Genomic DNA, 22,277 nt, shown 5'->3' with positions numbered 1-22,277 from the left:
AGACAGTATTCTGGGTTAATACATGCAGAGGTGTTTTGCCCAATAATTAGAAACTCTGTTTTTTTAGAATTAAGTTGTAGGAAATTACTAGTCATCCAAATTTTTATATCAGCTATGCATTCCATTAATTTTGTGAATTGGTGCTTTTCGTCGGGGCGTGTAGAAATATAGAGCTGAGTATCATCAGATAACAGTGAAAATTAATTCCATGCTTCCGCATGTACAGGGTGAACAGTCCTAGTACTGAGCCTTGTGGTACTCCATACTGAACTTTTGATCGATATGACATTCATTTACTGCTACAAACTGATAACGGTCAGATAAGTATGATTTGAACCATGCTAGTGCAATTCCACCAATGCCAACACAATTTTCGAGTCTATTCAAAAGAATGTTGTGGTCGATGGTATCAAATGCAGCACTAAGATCCAGTAACACTAATAGAGAGATACAACCACGATCGGATGATAAGAGCAAATCATTTGTAACTCTAATGAGAGCTGTCTCAGTACTATGATATGGTCTAAATCCTGACTGGAAATCCTTGCAGATACCATTTCTTTCTAAAAAGGAACATACTGTAACCGATACTGCCGATACATACTATAAAGGATACTGCCTTTTCTATTAATTTTGACAGAAAAGGTAGATGATCTATTAGTATACTTCTTTTAAACTAAACATAAGAAAGTATACTTTCAGTCTACATTTTATATACTTCTCAAAAATATACTTTATGTACTTCTCAGAAATATACTTAAAATTACACTTAAGTGTACTTGACTTATACTGAGAGAAAAGTCCAAGTATATTTGGCCAGTACTTGTACTCAATCTTTTGATCGAGATATACTTAAAAGTATAATTAAGTAGTCAAAGTATACTTGGCTTGTAGTTGTGTTAACTCTTTTGATCGAGTAGCCTATTAAATATACTTTTTTTTACATAGTTTTTCATATACAGTCTTATGAAATCATTGTTTGAAAATATTGATTAGAATATTGATATAAAACAGTTCCCTTACAAGAGGTCTCTCCTATTGCGTAAGTAGCTTACACTATGGGAAAACTCCTTTTCTCGAGAATATGAAGCCAAATTTTTTTAAAACGCAGTGTAGCTGCACAACACACACAGATGAGTGGCGAACGCGGTCATTGGCTGTGCTGCGGCAACTGCATGAACCTATGACAGGGCGGCTCAGACGCGCGGTCCAATCAGGGCAATTCGCGCCCTGACGCGTCATAGCCCGCCAGAATGGGCATGGCCAGAGGCTATAAGTATAGCCTCCCAAGCTGTCATAGCCAGATCTATCTCCTTCAGTGAACCTCCACTTCGCTGGACTCCGGAAATCGAAGCCTTCGCCGCCGTTGACAGGCACCACCAGCGGGATTAGCGACTGCATCGCAGATTGAGGACGCCGGCTTCCTTCGCCGCCTTCACGCTGTCCTGCTGAGCCATTCCGGCGCGCCATATCCTTTTCATTTCCTACAAGTGTCACGTACACATTTCTAAAAGAGAAATTTCGCGAGGCGTTTTTTCAAATGCCTCGCACATGCTGCGCCTCGTGCAGAGGACCTCTCTTCGGGGGAGATCGACATATCCTCTGCGCTTCGTGCCTGGGCCGGGACCATGCAGAAGCTGCGCTCGCCAAGGGCGGCTGCCCTGAGTGCGACCTTATGGATCTCCCCACACTGCGGGCTCGCCTTGCCGTCTACACTGAGGACGACCCCGCCCCTCCCGCTCTCTCTCCACCTTTGCTGGAGCCGCGCAAGAAAAAGCGGCGCTCGCAAAGGATGCCTGAGCGGACGGACATGAGTGATGTCACGCCGGGCCAGTCCCCGCGTGCTTCGCTCTCTCTGGATGATTCCCCCTCACCAGTCCAGTTCACCCAGGTGGACCAGCGCCCCTCTGTGCAAGCGGCGGGTCTCGTCTCCTTTGGAGCTTCGGACGACGAGGAGGACAAAGATGACAGCCTTTCTATTGCTGCATCTGACTGCGACGACTGGACGGGCTCTACTTCTGGCCCCCCACCGTCGACTCAAGCCGGCACTAGAGCGAGTTTGGACGCCGAAATGATCCGCGTTCTCTCCAGAGCCGTCGAAGACCTCGACATTGAGTGGTCTTCCCCTGAGGAGCCTGCACGCAGCAGGCTCGACGAGTGGTTCCTGCAAGGGCACCGACAGGCCCCCCAACAGAGACCCGCCCTGTTTTTCCCTGAAGTTCATGACGAGCTCTCTAAGTCGTGGAAAGTGCCACACTCAGCTCGCTTGAAACACTCTTTTCCTCCGATGTTCTCCTCTGTGGACGGCGCGAAGGATAAAGGATATGAGGCAATGCCTCCCCTGGAAGAAGCGGTGGCCGCCCACCTCTGCCCGCCCTCTGCTGCCGGATGGAAGTCCAACGCTTCTCATCCGTCGAAGCCCTGCCGCGTTACGTCAGCTCTCGCCGGTCGCGCGTATGCCGCCGCCGGCCAAGCTGCCTCGGCGCTCCACACCATGGCTGTTTTACAAGTGTTTCAGGCCAAACTTCTCCGCTCTATGGACGAGTCTGGTCCTGACCCTGAGGCTTTCAAGGACCTCTGCAGCGCCACAGACCTGGCCCTGCGAGCCACTAAATCAACAGCCCAGTCCATCGGCCGCAGCATGGCGAACCTGACTGTTCTTGAGCGACACCTCTGGCTCACGCTGACAGAGATGAAAGACTCAGACAAGGCGGCTTTCCTCGACGCACCGATCTCCTCTGGTGGATTATTCAGGCCAGCAGTTAAAGGTTTCGCCGAGCGCTTCACTGAGGCTCAAAAAGCATCGCAGGCTATGCGCCAGTTTTTGCCCAAGCGCTCCAGCTCAGCGTCAAGCTGCCAGAAGTAGGTGCCGCCGCCTTCACAGGTAAAGGCAGCACCGACGGCCACTCAGTCCCGGCTGGCGGCTGAAGTTCGTCACCGCTCTCGCTCCGCTAGGCGCCGACAGTTCCCTGAGAGGCGGGGACCCCGACCCAAGATTGCGTTGGACCCCGAACCTCGCAAGTCTTCCTAAAAACAGGGAGAAAAAGGGTGAGTTTGAGTCCCGCCGAGGCCGGACCGACCTCCCCCAAGCTTTTCAAACATTTCCCGGCTCCCTCCTTTCAGGCGGCCGAAAATGTCTACACTGCAGTCAATGTGCCGGTTACAAAACTCGCTCACCTGCAAACAAACGCCATTTTTATGGCAACACACACAAAGCACAAAAAGAGCCCTTTTCTGTCTGTGTCACCTGTAGGTCACGTGCCCGCGACAATGTGCGCACCCCTACACATAAGCACTGTTACCACAGTTTCAAATATTTCCCCAGCTCAGGCTGGAAGTCACATAAATGTAGCGCGCGTGCCTGCTGTCATGCACGCACCCCTGCACATAAGCTCTGTCCCCACAGTCACAAATGCCTCCCCCGCTCACGCGGAAAAATTAATAAAGGTAGCTGTTTTACAACACGCACCCTACACACAAACACAGTCAACTCGACGCTCACTCTCCCCCCATCCAGCGCGGGAGAAATATTAAACGTAGATCCTGTGCCCACTCTTCAGCCCACACAGCTACACATAAAAACTGTTCCCGCATCAGTTTTCCCTCAAACACATGCTGGGAACGTGAATATGAGTGCGCCCGCTTTACAGCGCGTGCCCCCGCTCATGAGCGCTGTATACACGGCATCTATAGCTCAAAACGGCCTGGCGGCCGGGTCCCTATCTCACAGCGACCCGTCCCCAGCCTTTATTCAACCCCTAGCTATACTGGGAGGCTATCCCCGACATATCAATATGGGTGTTGAACATAATAAAACACGGCTACTCGCTACAGTTTGCTCGCAGACCGCCGCGTTTTTCAGCCGTGGTCGAGACGAGAGTGAGAAAAGATGTTTCACATGTTCTCCGCACCGAGGTGCTCAAACTGTTAGAAAAGGGTGCTGTCGAAGCAGTACCCCCCTCACAGAGCGCTCTCCAACGCTGGCTAAACAGCCGTGTACCAGCTCACGGGTGGCGCTCCGGCCACTTACTGATCAAAGCGAGTCGCGGCTGCATCAAAGCCCTGACTCCCTGGAAAGCTGTCGACTGGTACCAGTCGGGCGTGAGTTTAGGTGTGATTTCGAGGAGAAAGGTGGTCACGACAGACGCCTCCAACCTAGGTTGGGGAGCCCTCTACGAGGGCAGGCCCGTCTCTGGCCTTTGGTCGAGCCCAGAGAAGCGCCTACACATAAACTGTCTGGAGATGAGAGCGGTTGCTCTAGCACTCAAAGCCTTGCTCCCGCACCTGAAAGGCGATCACGTCCTAGTCCGAATGGACAACATGACAGTGGTGGCTTACATAAACCGCCAAGGCGGACTCAGGTCAAACACCTTGCACAACATGGCCAGGAGTCTAATTCTGTGGGCTCAGCACAATTCATGTATGGCCGCTCAACGGGTACCGGGGGATCTCCCAGATAAAGTGGCAAAAACCATTGCTGAAGCTAGAGCGCCGTCAACCAGACGCCTCTACGCGCAGAAATGGAGAGTGTTCTCTAGCTGGTGTGCCGCTAGAAACCTGAGCCCACACTCGTGCGAGATACACAGTATACTCACCTTTTTACAAGAGCTGCTGGATGCGGGTCGCACCCCTCCACGCTTAAAGTATATGTGGCGGCTATAGCGGCATTCCACGCTCCCGTGGCCGGGCATTCACTAAGGAAAAACGACCTGGTCGTCCGCTTCCTTAAAGGGGCGAGGAGACTAAACCCTCCGCGGCCCCCCTCCGTACCTATGTGGGACCTCTCCACGGTCCTGGAAACACTGAAGGGCGCCCCATTTGAGCCACTTCAGTCTGCCAACCTGAAGCACCTCTCGCTCAAAACCGCTCTTTTACTGGCGCTCGCTTCAGTTAAGAGAGTGGGCGATCTGCACGTGCTGTCTTCGAGCGCGTCCTGTCTCGAGTTTGGACCTAACAGCCGAGACATGGGTATATTCCTAAAGTGCTCTCTACCCCAGTCAGAGCACAGGTTATTTCCCTGACAGCTCTCTCCTCACCAGAGTGAAGGGGGTGGATTGGAATCCACTGCTGCTTCAGTGTATTTGTAAGAAGTGAATATAATCAAGGTATTAATCAGTATTTTTTTTTTTCCTTCTAAATATCACATGAGTTGGATGACTTCTCTGGAGATTTGACTTTGTTATAGAAGTTACCAGTGTGATTACTGAAATGTTATTTTCATGTATTCTTTAATGTCAGTATTTGATATTTGGATGTAGTAACATTGCTTGCCTATTTACTATTTACATTACTTGTCCATTGCTTCCAGAAATTAAATAGGGACTGGTTTTGTGTTTGAGAAAGGTCTTCAACATGTTAAAACACATAGGGGTCATTGAAGTCTATAGTTTAAGGGACCATTTGTCAGTTAAATCCTATAGTTTCCATTTAGACTAAAGTGTCCTATCCTGAGAGAAAGAACTTGTTATCTTGATGTTTTGAGACGAGACTCCTGTTTATAGTTAAAGCCTGGCCGAATCCAACCTTGGAAAAGATGTGTGTCGGTGTGTGTGTTAGTCTTCTTGCTTACAGGTTAAGGAACCACTGGCATTATTGGAGATTGACTGAGTTGTTGTTCGAGACATGCTGGCACCCAGCAACCCAAATTTGCGACCTGGAAGGTCACGACGTGCCTAACTTCAGGGTCCGAGTGTCAGCAGCATAATCTATGGAGATATGCTTCTGTCTATCTGTATATGTGTGGAAAATTACTATGTTTATCAATTTCTTGGCCAATGAGAATCATTCAGCCTGTAAGTAATGACGTAGCTTAGACCTTGGAAATGGTATAACTGCTGTGATCTTTGTAACTGTAAGGGGGGCGGCCTACGAACTCCTGTGTGAGTCTTGAAGCTGACTTCTGCTGATGAAACTGCAAACTATCTTCAGTAAAACTTTTCTTCAATTTTTTATAATTCTGACTCCGGGTCTTGTTTTCAAACATCTGGTCCATGGGTCCTAAACTGTTAACCCCTAACAGTAATGGTGGAGGATGCGGCGGGCAATTATTCTTGTAGACACCCCTGGCAAATCAGCAAACAAGGTAGAAAGATTTTATTTTTTGATAGTACTGTCTGTATGGAAGAGATTGTGAAGGGGGACGGAAGAGCTTCACTCCGATGAGGAGGGTGAAGATTAATTATACTAAGTTAAAAGTATAAGAAGTCGCTGATAGCATTGTTTAAAGTTAACAAGAGCAGACAGCGCAAGCGAAGCGTGCTCTGTGGGGGCCCCGATGGGCATTGTTGGTGTAGCAACACCCCAGCAGAGTACGTCCCTGGATTGAAGGTCCAGGGCGCCGCAAACCTACTCCATCTCTTCCATCTCAGATAGGGGATCCCCGAATTTAGTGAATCAGGCAGTTAGGGATACTAACAAAAATAGGGTTGTTTGCCAGGGATGCATCAGGAATGATCCCAAGAGAAAAATAAAAGTTGTGACCCAAATTGGCGTGGACCAGTATATGTAACTGTCATGTTGGAGTATACTTTGCAGTTTCATCACGCAGAAGCCAAGCTGTGTTGTTCAAAGATCGCCGCCTCCATTTCTGCAATAACTTCAGGTGAGTTTGAACTGTTATTAAGATATGGCAGACAAATTGAGTAACTTGATCAATAACCTGAACAGTCCTGAAACAAATAGTGAGACAGAAGAGAGCAAATGCTGTAAGCAGCTGTGTTCTGAAGCTCTGACTTCAAATAAATGTGGAGAAATTATTATGTTAATGGGTATTCAGGGTTTTGATTCTGTTCGGAAATTTAAACAACAACTTGACTGGCTAAACAAAGAAAGAAACTGAAAATTTTAAATTTTTAGCCTCGTATTGCTTACGATGATTACAATAAGCAAGTAAATGTAATTATGGGTCGGGGATCATTTCCTTGGACAAATGTGATTCAAGTTAAACAGAAACATTGTGAAAACCCCTTAGAATATGTTGAGTGATTTTCTGTGCAGCTTATGAAAATTAATGTGCTGCCAATGATAATGATGAAATTATGATTTGGCTATTGTAATTGAATCTGTCAAAAGAATACAGAGAACTGCTTATCAGTGGCTGTGTTTACATTCCTGATTGGGACACACTGCTTCAAGGGTGTGCAGTAAGTTGGAGCCGTTTGCAAGCTCAATGATCAAACTATAGGCAAGGTGTGTGCTGCTGTTGTTGAGGCTGACACATGAACCCACCAGATGACAGAGAGTGTTTTAATTATGGTCAGCAGGGCAATTTTGCCGTAATTGTAAATGGCCACTCAGAAGGTGAAAAAAAAAAGTGAAAGTAACAGAAATTTCTAGTATTAATGTGGGTTTGAAAGTATATCAGTGTTTAAATGACGATATCAAAGTTTTTGTCTGAGAAAGAATAAGAGATAAAACTAAAATAAGGTCAAAATATTGAATTCTTAAGGGAATCCTTTTGAAGGAAAGATCTATAATAATATTTTTTTTATAAGTGAATTGATGAATACAGGTTGATGTAAAATTACTGATAATGACTAAAAATATGAGTTGCAAAATACATAAAAGTAACTAAAGGAATGAATGTGTGTTAATGGAACACTTTAAAAAGGGTTTAGATGATAATTGAGAACTTGACAACTAAAATTGAGATGAAATGTGATCAAATAAGTAGAAGCAGTATTACTGGATGAACAGTTGCTAAATGTAAAATGTGTAGAAAGGCATCTGATTAAACAAACAGATTGTTAGTGTTTTGAACGTGGAGGAATAGTTGACCATGAAAGAACTAGGAGCTGATGTTTTGCTTTCCAAAGATAAGCTTGTGATTGGCTGAAACAGTTTGCTTATCTGAATCTGGTGTGTGCTGTGGCTGAGACGTCCAGTGCGACACAGACACGATCTGAGTGAAATTTGTAATGTCTCAATTCCCTGATGTGGGCAAAAGACAAATATAAAATATGGTTGTTTGAAAATACATGTAAATTCTGGCAAAGATGCCTTAAGCTGGGCCAGAGTTAAAAGATGGTAGATAAAGATTGATTTTAGAAGTAATGAGAGTGCAGTGTACCAGTCCTGAATGCCTCAGAGTCTCTCTCTCATTCAATGTCAGCTAAAAGCTGTTATCTGAGCCTGTGTCATAAGTGATAATAAGCTATTTATAGTGAAGCACAGTGTTTTAGTTGAAAAATCATAGACATGGAGATGTTAAAAGAAATCATGCTATAGGCCGTTCAGATTTCATACATTTAAAGGGAAATTTGTAAATGTTTTTAAAAGTAAAACTAAATGACTTTTAAAAAAGTCTTAAACGATAGAAGTGATGTTTTTGACTAGTTTAATTCAGGGCCAGTAACTTCTTTGTCTCATTTTAGCCTCCACCATGAAACAGGGCTAATGGCTCCGGCTACAGATGTAACAGTACACTGAATGGACGGTTGATCTAAATTCACCGAGTATAAGCTCAGTATTGCGATTTTGCTGATCTGAAGATGTTTAATGGATTTTAGTGATTAAATACTGCTGTTATTAACCTGTCTCCCTGTGTTAACACTATTAGGCAGTCCAGAGTGCTCTGGTGACTCTTGAATGTGCCTTTCCTAAGCCCCAGAAAACAACTGAGTCTGTTGAAGAAAACTGATTTTGTGATGGGAAAGAGCGGTTACCAGTGTGCACGGTTACCAAGTGACTACTCAAAGACGGGTAAGAACCTTTGGCCAGAGGTCAACCTAAGGCAGGGGGTCACACCGACACTGGGCACCTCCAGAATGGAGATGTGTTATGTGAGATGGGTATGAGAGTGCAGCGGATGACTGTGGCCACCAGCATCAGCAGATCACTGAGAGGGGAGATGAGCTGTGAGGAGTTACGGCAGTCTGACCCAGAAATGTGAGTTCCTCTATACCCACTCACCAGAAACCGCATTCATTGTATGGCTTGCTTTTCATTATGACACGTGTCTGCAACAATGCCAGGGGACAACACCCTGATGAAGATTATAGATAAAGAGCTGATGGGAATGGGCTTTCAAGAGCCAGCTGAGACCGTGAGGTGATTGTCATTATTTGTTGTGGAGACAGTAACAAAACTTAATTTATATCAGGAACATGATGCTGGTTGCCTTATGGGCAAGGGAAAATATTATAGTAGTTGATATTGAAATAATATGTCTGTAAGATAGTTTTAACTCCTGAAGGTCGTTAGACATGGTGGTGGCTAAAGATGAAGACAGCTTGTGATGAGTCAAGAGAAATTTCTGGATAACAAAGGTTAGGTGAATTGAGTATTTAAACTAAAGATAACCTTAGAAATGCTCATAGCATAATGTATTTTAGATTGTTGTAATGGTACTAATTTGAGTAAAACATTTGTATTTTAAAATTTGTGAACTATTAAGGGTTCTAGACTATGATTTATTTAGTTACAGTCTTAGGAGGCTGTTGAAAAGATTTTTTTTTTTGTGTATAGTGAGAGAGACTGCTTGAGTGGAGGAAGGGATGGTACTCTGTCTGTCTTTCTGTTATCGGCCTGCTAAAGCAAGCTGAAGCAAAATAATGATAATGAACCAAAACATTCAATCAAATGAATAATGAACAGACATGCTTTGAAACTGATTAAGAGACTATGTAAAATTAGGTAAAATCGAAAGAAAAATGTGAAGTAAATATTTTTAGAGTTAATATAAAAAAGTGAACATTGAAAATGAGCATTTAACATATGTGTCTAGTATGAGTGTGTGTGATGGTGACTGCACTTCATGTCTTGTATGTGTTAGTTTGTGGTACTTTTATTTCCCAATTTTGTGGAGATTGTGTCATTAACCTCTGGAATGAGTGTTTAATCATTACAGATGGGTTAAGTGAAACGACAAACTTTAAAGAAGCTGATAATTCTAAATCAATTTGATGAAAAGACGACACAGAACATGGGACAAGCTTTAATTGGATTGGTTTTTCCAGCTCTGTCTACTACTGGTAATTATGACTACTTTTGTCATTTATGATGTTGATCTGAATTACTCTCTGGATTAGTATTTATGTAAATTGGAATTGTGAAGTTGAAGACTGCCATCCATTATGGGGTAAAAACTCTTGTCTAAATTCAACTGAGGGTCTAAATGTAAATAAGACACCTAGATGGGATCATAATGGTAAATGTAAAAATAATAAACTTGGATGACTTAGATGGCAGAGAGACAAAGTGACACATTGGCAAAGTCACTATCCAAATTATCCAGAGAGGGCTCCCTCATTTTTATGAAAGGCCGGTGGGCGAACAAAGGAGGAGTGGATATAACTTCTAAAAAGTTTTATTTCTCAATCCATTAAATGGATGTATGACATTAGATGTCTAAGAAAACTACAATTTAGGTAATAAAGGTTAAAAAAGAAAGCAGCTATATGGCTGTCTTCTGTAAGGGTTGAGATTCGAGTAACATAATATTTTGGTTTGTGAAAAACAGTAAAGATAAGTGGGACTGAGACAATACTGATAATATTTTTGGGGGATTTTCAGACTAACCATTTGATAGAGGAATACTGTGAGAAGTAGTTATAATGGAAAATAAAGTTAAAAATAATGTTATGAAAACAAGGTTATTGAAGAATTAATCAAATACCATTATTTCCCTAAAGAGGGAACTTTAAGTGTCACTAGGCTATCAGTGAAAAACAAAAAGGGATGTTGACGTGTGTGTGGGGATTGTAAGAAAAAAATGTAAATATAGTAGGAAAAATGTATGTTATGAAAATAAAATTTCTGATAGAATTTATGGAACTATTTATGAACACCTGTTAAGTCAAATTAAGTTGAAATTATATGAAAAGTGAGTTTCAGATAAAAATAAATAAATAAGGCATTGAGTATGATTAACAGGGATTGACGCGTTATAAAGATGAGGAATGAACAAAGGTTTTATTAAGTAGAATGGGGAACAATTCTATATTTTAGTGGTAAAATAATGATTGAAATGATTATGTGAATTTGTTTTATTTTATTTCTCTTTTTGAAAAAAAGTACAAGATGTTACATGCTGTGACTGTAAACTGAAGGATGAATTCAGTAGAAACTTAAAGTACTTAGATGGATTATTATGGGTCTTAATTATTATTTATTATTATTAGGTTTTTATTTTGTTGTTTATTTTCAGTTTGACAACCATTGTGTTTTGAACCTAAAGGGTCTATAATGGGGGTAGTGAAAAGAATGGATTAACTATTTTTCTTTATTATAAAAGGAATTGGAAATTATAGTTTTATGAACATATCCTGGTATTTATGATTATAGACCATGTCTGTATTTAGGATCTGAGTAGTGACTGTGGGTCTAGCCCATGCTAGGAATACAGCAACAGTGCTTGCTTATTTAGCCCGGCTTCCAGAGAATAAATATGTACTTGTTTTGTATCAGTTAGTGGATGATAGTACCAAATTCGCCAAAATGAATAACAGCTATGTAAGACATGTTAAGACAGCTATGTCCAAAGGTTCTGGAGATCAATTATATATATGTGCTATGTGGGATATTATGTAAATATTAAGTCCTTGAAGTAAAAATATATTGTCTGTTTTATAAGAAAAAAAAAATGTCCCTGATAGAGGACCATGGGTCAGAAACCTAACATTTTGAAGCAGCCTTTATGGAAAGACCAGATGTGGTGTTTAGGACCCCACATTGGTCTAAAACGGGGGACTGAAGGGGGTGGATTGGAATCCACTGCTGCTTCAGTGTATTTGTAAGAAGTGATTATAATCAAGGTATTAATCAATATTTTTTTTTTTCCTTCTAAATATCACATGGATCAGTTGGATGACTTCTCTGGAGATTTGACTTTGTTATAGAAGTTACCAGTGTGATTACTGAAATGTTATTTTCATGTATTCTTTAATGTCAGTATTTGATATTTGGATGTAGTAACATTGCTTGCCTATTTACTATTTACATTACTTGTCCATTGCTTCCAGAAATTAAATAGGGACTGGTTTTGTGTTTGAGAAAAATCTTCAACATGTTAAAACACATAGGGGTCATTGAAGTCTATAGTTTAAGGGACCATTTGTCAGTTAAATCCTATAGTTTCCATTTAGACTAAAGTGTCCTATCCTGAGAGAAAGAACTTGTTATCTTGATGTTTTGAGACGAGACTCCTGTTTATAGTTAAAGCCTGGCCGAATCCAACCTTGGAAAAGATGTGTGTCGGTGTGTGTGTTAGTCTTCTTGCTTACAGGTTAAGGAACCACTGGCATTATTGGAGATTGACTGAGTTGTTGTTCGAGACATGCTGGCACCCAGCAACCCAAATTTGCGACCTGGAAGGTCACGACGTGCCTAACTTCAGGGTCCGAGTGTCAGCAGCATAATCTATGGAGATATGCTTCTGTCTATCTGTATATGTGTGGAAAATTACTATGTTTATCAATTTCTTGGCCAATGAGAATCATTCAGCCTGTAAGTAATGACGTAGCTTAGACCTTGGAAATGGTATAACTGCTGTGATCTTTGTAACTGTAAGGGGGGCGGCCTACGAACTCCTGTGTGAGTCTTGAAGCTGACTTCTGCTGATGAAACTGCAAACTATCTTCAGTAAAACTTTTCTTAAATTTTTTATAATTCTGACTCCGGGTCTTGTTTTCAAACATCTGGTCCATGGGTCCTAAACTGTTAACCCCTAACAAGAGGATGAAAGAGACACGAATTTACTCTGTCCCGTCAGGGCTTTCAGAGTATATCTGGAGCATTCTGCCTCATTCAGACAGTCAGAGCAGCTTTTTGTATGCTTTGGCGGCCACACCAAGGGTCTGGCCGTCTCAAAGCAGAGATTATCGCGCTGGATAGCTGACGCTATAGCGCTGGCTTATGAGTCTAAGGGCCTTCACTGCCCCTTGGGCATCAGAGCTCATTCCACTAGAGGCATGGCCTCTTCGAGGGCTTGGTTGAGTGGAATACTCAACCAAGGATATTTGTGCGGCGGCCGGCTGGGCCTCGCCGTCCGCTTTTATCAGGTTTTTAATAACCTGATAAATCACCCGCTAAAAACCCGCTTTTATCAGGTTTTTAATAACCCCCCCTTTATTGATTGATGGAATAAAAATTAAATATCCCCAAAATATCCCCAACTGAGCAAGCCAAAGGCAACAGTGGCAAGGAACCGAAAAAACTCCATCAAGTGACCTAATGGTGTCCTAAAACTCCATCAGGTGACCTAATGGAGAGAAAAAAAACCTTGGGAGAACCCAGGCTCAGTCGGGGGCCAGTTCTCCTCTGGCATTTATGAACTAGAGGCCGGATTGTAGTTTGAACTGTAAGATTAACAATATTATATGAATGCCTGGCCGAAAAGATGCGTCTTTAATCTAGTTTTAAACTGGGAGAGCGAGTCCGAGCAACGAACAGTATCAGGAAGACTATTCCAGAGTTTCGGAGCCAAATGTGAAAATGCTCTCCCTCCTTTGGTTGATCTGGATATCCTAGGTATGACCAAAAGCCTCGAATTTATTGATCTTAAAGAGCGCGATGGATTATAGGGCGATAGAAGATCCGTTAAATAGACTGGAGCTAAGCCGTTTAGGGCTTTATAAGTCAGTAGCAATACCTTATAATTAATACGGAACTTTATAGGTAGCCAATGTAGTGATGATAAAATCGGTGTTATATGATCATATTTTCTTGATCTAGTAAGAACTCTAGCAGCTGCATTTTGAACTAACTGTAGCTTGTTTATTGAGGATGCAGGACAACCGGCTAATAAAGCATTACAGTAATCTAGTCTCGAGGTCATGAATGCATGAACTAACTTTTCTGCATCAGAAACTGATAGCATATTACGTAGCTTAGCAATGTTTCTAAGGTGGAAAAAGGCTGTTTTTGTAACATACGAAATATGATTTTCAAAAGACAGGTTACAATCGAGTATAACACCCAGGTCTTTTACTGTAGAGGATAAAGTAACAGGACATCCTACGATGTCAAAGTTGTATTGTGAGAGGTTCTGTGGGCGGTTTTTTGAACCGATAAGTATTACCTCTGTCTTGTCTGGATTTAATAAAAGAAAATTACGCGTCATCCAATCTTTTATATCTTTAACACACTCTGTCAATTTGGATAATTTAGCGTTTTCATCCGGCCGTGATGAAATATATATTTGAGTGTCATCAGCATAACAATGGAAACTAATTCCATGTTTCCTTATAATATTTCCAAGTGGCATCATATATATTGAGAATAATAGAGGGCCTAACACAGATCCCTGCGGCACTCCATAGTTTACTGGAGTTATGATCGATTTTTCTCCATTTAAATAGACAAAATGGTAGCGGTCAGATAAGTATGATCTAAACCAGCTTAATGCTTGTCCTTGAACACCAGTATAATTTTGTAGTCGATCTAAGAGTATTGTGTGATCTATAGTATCGAACGCAGCACTTAGATCAAGTAAAACTAGTATTGAGATACAGCCTTGGTCAGAAGCTAAAAGTAAATCATTTGTGATTTTAACGAGCGCAGTTTCAGTGCTATGATGCGGCCTGAATCCTGACTGAAACTTTTCATAGATATCATTTTCTTGCAAGAAAGAGCCCAGTTGAGCGGACACAACTTTTTCTAGTATTTTAGACATAAATGGAAGATTTGAAATGGGTCTATAATTTGCTAGATTATTATGATCTAATTGTGGTTTCTTAATGAGAGGTTTTATAACTGCCAGTTTAAATGTTCTTGGAACATGACCTAAAGATAAAGATGAGTTAATAATATTGAGGAGAGGCTCTTCCACTATAGGTAACACTTCTTTCAGTAGTTTAGTTGGTATAGGATCTAATAAACATGTTGTTGTTTTAGATGAAGTGATAAGTTTATTTAACTCTTTTTGTTCTATAGTTGTAAAGCACTGTAATTGTTCTTGCGGGGTGATAATTGAGGTTGAATTATAAGGCGCGATTGAGGACTGAACGTTTACAATTGTGGTTCTGATGTTTTCTATTTTCTCAGTGAAGAAGTTCATGAAATCATTACTACTAAACTGTAACGGGATATTTTGTTCGGGTGACGTCTGTTTATTTGTTAGTCTAGCCACGGTGTTAAATAAAAACCTAGGATTGTTTTGGTTATTTTCTATTAGTTTGCGGAGGTGCTCAGCCCTGGCCGCTTTTAGGGCCTTTTTATAATGTGACATACTGTCTTTCCACGCGATTCTAAAGACCTCTAAATTAGTTTGTTTCCATTTACGCTCTAAATTACGGGTTTCTCTCTTTAGAACATGCGTAGTATTATTGTACCATGGTGCTTTAATTTTCTCTCTGACCTTTTTTAATTTAATGGGTGCAACAACATCCAATGTTCTAGAGAGAATGGTGCTCATAGTGCTAGTTAGTTCTTCTAGTTCATCTGTTTGTTTGGGTTCAGGCAGCAGCTGAGACAGATTAGATAAGCAATTTGAGAAATTATCTATGGTGGATGGAAGGATTGTTCTGCCTGGTCGATAACGTGGCGCAGCATGACATATTACAGCAGTATGTAATATGCAAGTTACCAAGTAATGGTCAGTGACATCATCACTTTGTGGAATGATATCTATATCGGTTGGATCGGTTCCATATGATATAATTAAATCGAGTGTGTGATTAAGACGATGAGTTGGTCCGGTGACGTTTTGCTTGACCCCAAAGGAATTTAATAAATCTATAAACGCAGCCCCTAACGCATCATTTGAATTATCTACGTGTATGTTAAAATCTCCAACAATTAATGCTTTATCTACATTGACCAATAGATCTGAGAGAAAATCTGCAAACTCTTTTAGGAAATTAGCGTAAGGCCCAGGCGGTCTATATACGGTAGCCAAGGCTAAAGATAATATGGATTTTTTTCTAACATCTAAGAGCGTAACATTTAGTACAAGTACTTCAAATGAAACAAACTTATAACCCGTTTTCTGAGTAACATTGAGAATATCTCTATAGATTGTTGCAACACCGCCGCCACGACCAATCAGACGGGGTTCATGTTTATAGGAGTAACCAGATGGAGTAGACTCATTTAGACCGAAATAATAATTTGGTTTAAGCCAGGTTTCAGTAAGGCAAAGTACATCGAAGCTATTATCTGTGACTATTTCATTTACAATAACTGACTTAGGTGTGAGTGATCTGATGTTTAGAAGACCTAGCTTTAAAAATTGTTTTTGTTTACTAATAGCAACATTTTCTGTTTTAATAACAATTAGATTTTTCCTAGATCCTGCAGTAGAATTATTATTTGATCTCACTAAACGAGGAATAGACACAGTTTCTATGCAATGTTCTACACTAGTATTTATATCATTTAAATTGGTGCAGGAGAGACTATGATTTGGACTATTGGTTACTAGTCATTTAATGGTATTTAATATTTTGGAGATGTTATCCGATAGAAGATCCACTCCGAATCTGCTTGGGTGTAAGCCATCGGCACGGAAAAGCCTAGGACGCTCCCAAAATAGATTCCAATTATTTACAAAGAGCAATTTCTGCTCATTGCACCATGACATTAACCATTCATTTAGCGCAAATAGTCTACTAAACTTTTCATGTCCTAGTCGGTACGTGGGAAGCGGTCCTGACACTATGATCGTTGTTTCAGTCATCGTTCAGAATCTCGGGAACGCGAGCAGCAATTTCAGAAACACGGTCACCAGGAAAGCAGTGACTGTGCACCTTACTTTTACCTAATGTAGCGTGTACGTGCCGAACGATGGAAACGCCGATCATCACAGCATCGCGTTCGGTTTCGCGTAGGGGGGAGAAGCGGTTTTGTGTGGATAACTCGAAAACCGGGAGGGGCGGAGAGAGTCTTGGTCTAGACCTGACTCGCGTCTTCCGCTGCGGAACCATCCAGGCTTCGTGGTGGCGTGTTGGAGCCGGAGTGAACGAGACCATGGCTGATCGCGATCGCGACCTCGGCGCTCGGGACCGATGCTGAGTAACGCACGGAGTAGGCGAGGTCGGAGTCAGCGGGTTAGTAACGTTAATCACTGATTTGTGTGCATCGGCGCGTGATGTTTCAAGAGCTAACCTCCGGTCTATCAGCTCGGCCTGTCTCACTAAAAGGTCGTGGATCTGTTTCTCAACAGCTTCCAGCTCAGACTGCAACGCGTGCAGCTCAAATGTATCTTCACCTGCACCAAGAGGTAGACTACTTACATCTGATAAATTCGCCATGTTTGTTTGTAAGTGAGTGTGGAGAAGACGCGTTCAGCCGTGATCCACGGACGTAACCTATAAGAGTATCCAGCGTTGGATCACTAATAGGCTTGAGACGCGTCTGCTCAACAGTTTGCGTTGTAGGCTAACTATGAGGTTTGAGCAGTAGTGCTTCTCAGTGAGGAAAAGTAAAAAATGTTCGTTGTAAGTGAGTTTAAAGGGAAAAATCAAGAATTATAAATCAAATCGATAGAGCTCCAAAGACAACAACGCGTTCAGACGCGACGCATGCGCATTCGAATACCACATATGACATTATATCATGGCCCTCTTTATGCCACACTTATATTTCCTTATGAAGCCCGTCTCTGACCGGCTTATTTGGATCATGCTTTACTCTCACGGCTTCAGGCTTCGGCCTCGGGCTTATTAGAGCGAAGTCAAGCACGCACGGCGTTTTGAAGGGAGTTCCCATAGCGTAAGCTACTTACGCAATAGGAGAGACCTCTCGAAAGGGAACGTCTCGGTTACTAACGTAACCTCGGTTCCCTGAGAAGAGGGAACGACTATTGCGTAATCCGCCGTGCTTGTGCTTTATCGGTGTATCGCTTCAGTCGATTTAACCTGGCTATGACGACAGCTCGGGAGGCTATACTTATAGCCTCTGGCCACGCCCATTCTGGCGGGCTATGACGCGTCAGTGTGCGAATTGCCCTGATTGGACCGCGCGTCTGAGCCGCCCTGTCATAGGTTCATGCAGTTGCCGCAGCACAGCCAATGACCGCGTTCCCGCTCATCTGTGTGTGTTGTGCAGCTACACTGCGTTTTAAAAATTTTTGGCTTCATATTCACGAGAAAAGGAGTTTTCCCATAGCGTAAGCTACTTACGCAATAGTCGTTCCCTCTTCTCAGGGAACTGAGGTTACGTTAGTAACCGAGATGATATGTTTCTAATTATGCGTACCTGATTCTGTAGGATAGTCCACTGGTAGTGTATAGGAATTTACTTTTCTCCACCATTGACTGAATTTTCCAGCTATCCATGTTTTCACTGTTATACGGTAAGGGGGCGCTATGACACATCTCTTAGTGCAGAATCTCCGCATCAAGACACAGGAGAAGAAGCAGCTGAAACAAGTAATATAAGATTGCTCTCTCAAATGTAAAATAACGTGATCATCAAACATTAAACAGCATGTAAATCAAAACTGCTTAATATTACCAAATTAAATGAAGCGTAACCCATGAATAGAAAACAACTGTGAAGCTTTGGGGGTGTTGGACTCGATCTTTTTGATCATCGTTCTGAATCTGATCAAGGTATGGAGTTATTCTTGTGCCAATAAAAATGAACGTAGCTTTTCAAGAAACTAATGAAAATATAAATTGAAACTAAATAAATTATCTCTAAAACTGAAAAAGTATAAATCGCAGGCAAATTTTTTTTACTTCGTTTTTAATACACTGCATGTTTTGCTAACTATTTATCATATTTCAATCGCTGATCTGAACTTACAAATGCGCTTCCAGAGTTTTCATTTACGCTTCTGAAGTTTTCGTTTACGCTCCCTGAGTTTTCGTTCGCCGTTCTGACACATTTCTCTCGTGGGGGCGGGGCTAGTAGCAGTGTGTTCTCATTGGTTACTGAGCTTTTGATTGACAGCTTCGTGACCTGGAAGTGAAGACGTCAGTGGTGTGTTTATGTGTGGATGTGAGCGTCTGTAATCGCAGCTTTCTATTTCATTTTAGTGATATTAAGTTTATATCTGTATTTATTTGCTGCTACACTATATTGTTGAGATGATTTCTTATAGAAGGAACAGACGAATGATATTTATCATTAGTCATCGTCGCTATATCAGGAGGATACTGGATAACGTTAGCCTACTCGTGGTAAGTCTGATTTTTTTTTCATTAATACTATACTAATACTATTTATAATACTGCCTTTTTTCCGGTGGAGAGGCATTTTAGAGCTCAGTGAGAGCCCATAATAACATTATACAGCTGTGTTGTCTTGATTTAACTGTTAGCCCAATCATTACATGACTTGTTTATCTACATTTGGTTACAGTCTTCGATTAGATCATATTTCCCCCCAGCCACCCCAAACAACATTGAGCTAGAGTACTGTACAGTATCTGTACTGTATCAGTCAATGACCGATGCCATAGGACCAGAGCGCTGTCAATCACTGCCTGATTCAACTTTGGCAATGTAAAGCCTTTTTACCATGCCAATAAAGTTATTTAAACCTGAATTTCTCAATTGCTGATTAATTTGCGATGCAAAGTTTTTGAAAGAGGAGAGACACGACTTGACCACAGACCACGTCTCTGTTCGTCGTAATATGTAAACACTCAATTATTTTGAAGTATCGCCCTGGTTGCAATATTTATTCTGATTACCTTTGTGTGATAAAGATGACTGATAAAGCTATTATATGTATCTAGTATGAGTAACAAAATTATTTTTCTGTGTCCATATTTGACTAATAATAATGAAAAAAAGTGCACTTCATATGAACATTTCTGAGAAAAATGTTTAATCTTTAATAGTCTTTAATAATAATATATGTCCAAATTAAAAACTTAATACATGCAAGTAATTATGACTGAAAACATCCAGCAACTAGGGAATACACATCCATATGTTTATATATAGGGCAATACAGCCATCTACTGGTTACACAACAGTATTACAGATGATAAATGCTGCTTGACTCTGAGGTAAATATTTAGTACTGTAAAATCCCTTAAATATATAAGCAGTTTGTATTGTTAGATTATAATACATTTCCTCTCTCATTTTCCAGGGAGTGGAGCAACTTTTCCATAAACAAAATTCTGATGCTGACACAGAGGATGGAGTGATAGTACCAGAGATCCACTGTCCCTATCAGACAATAATCTTACTTTGTTCAGACACATCACCTTTGAATGACTGGGATCTTGATTTTCAGACACCTGATTTATTTTAATATAAACTAGCAAATATTTCAATTTCCTCTAGATTAAAACAAACATAGTTCACAAGTACACAAGAGGTTTCACTTTATTCTTATTAATCTATGCTGATCTTGGATTAGCATACCAACATAATACCAGCATATGAATGTTGAGGGGATAGTTCACCCAAAAATACAATTCTCTCTTATTTTACTCACCCTCATGCTGTCCCAGATGCATTTAACTTTCTTTCTACAGATAAACACGAATTAAGATTGTAGGGAAAGTAATCCATCTCTGCGAGTCCTAAAGACGCTTTAAAAACCACACACAGTGAGCGTGACGGTAATCCATGCGACCTCAGTGGATGAATCAATGCCTTCTGAAGTCAAACAATAGGCTAGATAAAAAAAATACTAATAATATGACTGTTTTAACTATTAAAAATCACTTCTGACCAACTGTCTTACGTACATGAGTTACAATCCACTTGTATTATGGACTCACAGAGATGGATTATTTCCTTAAAAATCTTTGTCTATGTTTATGTCAAGAAGAAAGTCATATAAATCTGGGATGGCATGAAGGAGAGTAAATGATGAGAGAATGCTCATGTTTTGGGTGGACTATCCTTGTACTGCTTGTGTCCAGTCACTGCTTTGTTACTTGTACTGCAACAGGAACTGCTCAAAGAATCATTGCAACATTTAAAATGTATATGAATTTTTAAAATGTATTCTGTATTTGTAATTGTGCATTTTGTATAGTAATGTATATCATGAGAATACTGTGCATTACATGTATATTATGCAGTTAATGTTTTGTGGATTCTGGTCTTTCCTGTCACAACATAATTGCATCCAAGACCTTCACTCTGATACTTGTGTATATGCTTTAGTGACAATAAAGAATGTAAATTTATTTGAATTCATATTTTCAATTACATTCATTTAACTGGTTGTATAAGTCACAATTGAAATGGTTGATGATTGTTAAAATATATTTACAATTTTAAATGTTAGAAGATAGTGTTAATTAAATTAAATAACTAAATACAATTATCAATTAAAAAAATGGCAACAAGAACATTCTTTGTGTGACATGTAATGAAATGCCCTTTGAGGTCTGTATCTGACAGCAGGACACGACTGTAATTTTCATATTGTTTAAATTCCTCTTATTTAAGTGATCATTCATTTTGATGGTGTAAACGTATATCATGCTAACAATGAGTAGAGTGATGGCCATGGTTGCCAACCTTGATTACCTGGTTGAAGTTTGACTTTCTTGACGGCTGAATATATCACACACGTTTGCTAATATTCTCTTTAAATTGTAACAGCTGAACCTAATCAGAGCCTAACATGCAAAAGAATCATAAGGAATAAACAAATATTCTCTGAAAACATCGGACACTACAATATTTTAAGTATACAGTACTTTAATTACACCTGAATAGACTGAATAGATCTCTTGTGCTCCTAAAAGCTTCTGCCAACTAAGTAGTAGCAGCAGGTAAATACAGATAAAATTAAAAAACAAACATAACTTAAAGAGGCTACATGCGATTTTCTGAAATTTAAACTCGCGACTGACACCTGTGGCCAAAAAACGGAACTGCTCTTCCTTTCTGCTCGCTCTCGTACGTGCACACTTCACAAGTCATCCGCTGCAAAGAAGTCAACATTATGTTTACAGAGGTAAGAACAGTCAAATACATATATTGTTTGAGAAACTAAGTTTGTTTGCTGACTAGCGGTGGTGGCAGAGTGATCTGAAACGTTTAACATGAACGCGCTTGACGTCACATCCGCAGACAGCGCGCGAAAAATCCGACCCGACAGAAAATAGGAAAAATAGGATACAGGCTTATAGGTGCACCCACTGTGAGCTGACAAGGTGTCAGTATGCTCATCAGGAGATGTTTGAGTCATAAATGGTCAAATAAAAAGGCTATTGTTACGTTTATTTTGGGGGAAAAGTTGCATATAGCCTCTTTAATATCACTAAAATTAAATAGAAAGCTGCGATTACAGACGCTCACATAAACACACCACTGACGTCTTCACTTCCAGGTCACGAAGCTGTCAATGAAAAACTCAGTAACCAATGAGAACACACTGCTACTAGCCCCGCCCCCACGAGAGAAATGTGTCAG

The 22,277-nt window shown here is 40.9% G+C and overlaps 1 long non-coding RNA gene across 1 annotated transcript; it reads left to right on the top strand.

Moving 5' to 3' along the window:
* Positions 1 to 18,570: 18,570 nt before the first annotated feature.
* Positions 18,571 to 21,046, top strand: LOC311078387. Its single transcript, XR_014605151.1, has 2 exons — positions 18,571 to 19,064; positions 19,987 to 21,046. It is a non-coding gene; the product is annotated as an uncharacterized lncRNA (long non-coding RNA).
* The last annotated feature ends 1,231 nt before the right edge of the window (positions 21,047 to 22,277 follow it).

The sequence above is a fragment of the Abramis brama genome, assembly GCF_963993115.1.
Source record: "Abramis brama genome assembly, chromosome: 2".
NCBI classification, from domain to species: domain Eukaryota; kingdom Metazoa; phylum Chordata; class Actinopteri; order Cypriniformes; family Leuciscidae; genus Abramis; species Abramis brama.
This window is presented reverse-complemented; position numbering and strand designations above follow the sequence as displayed.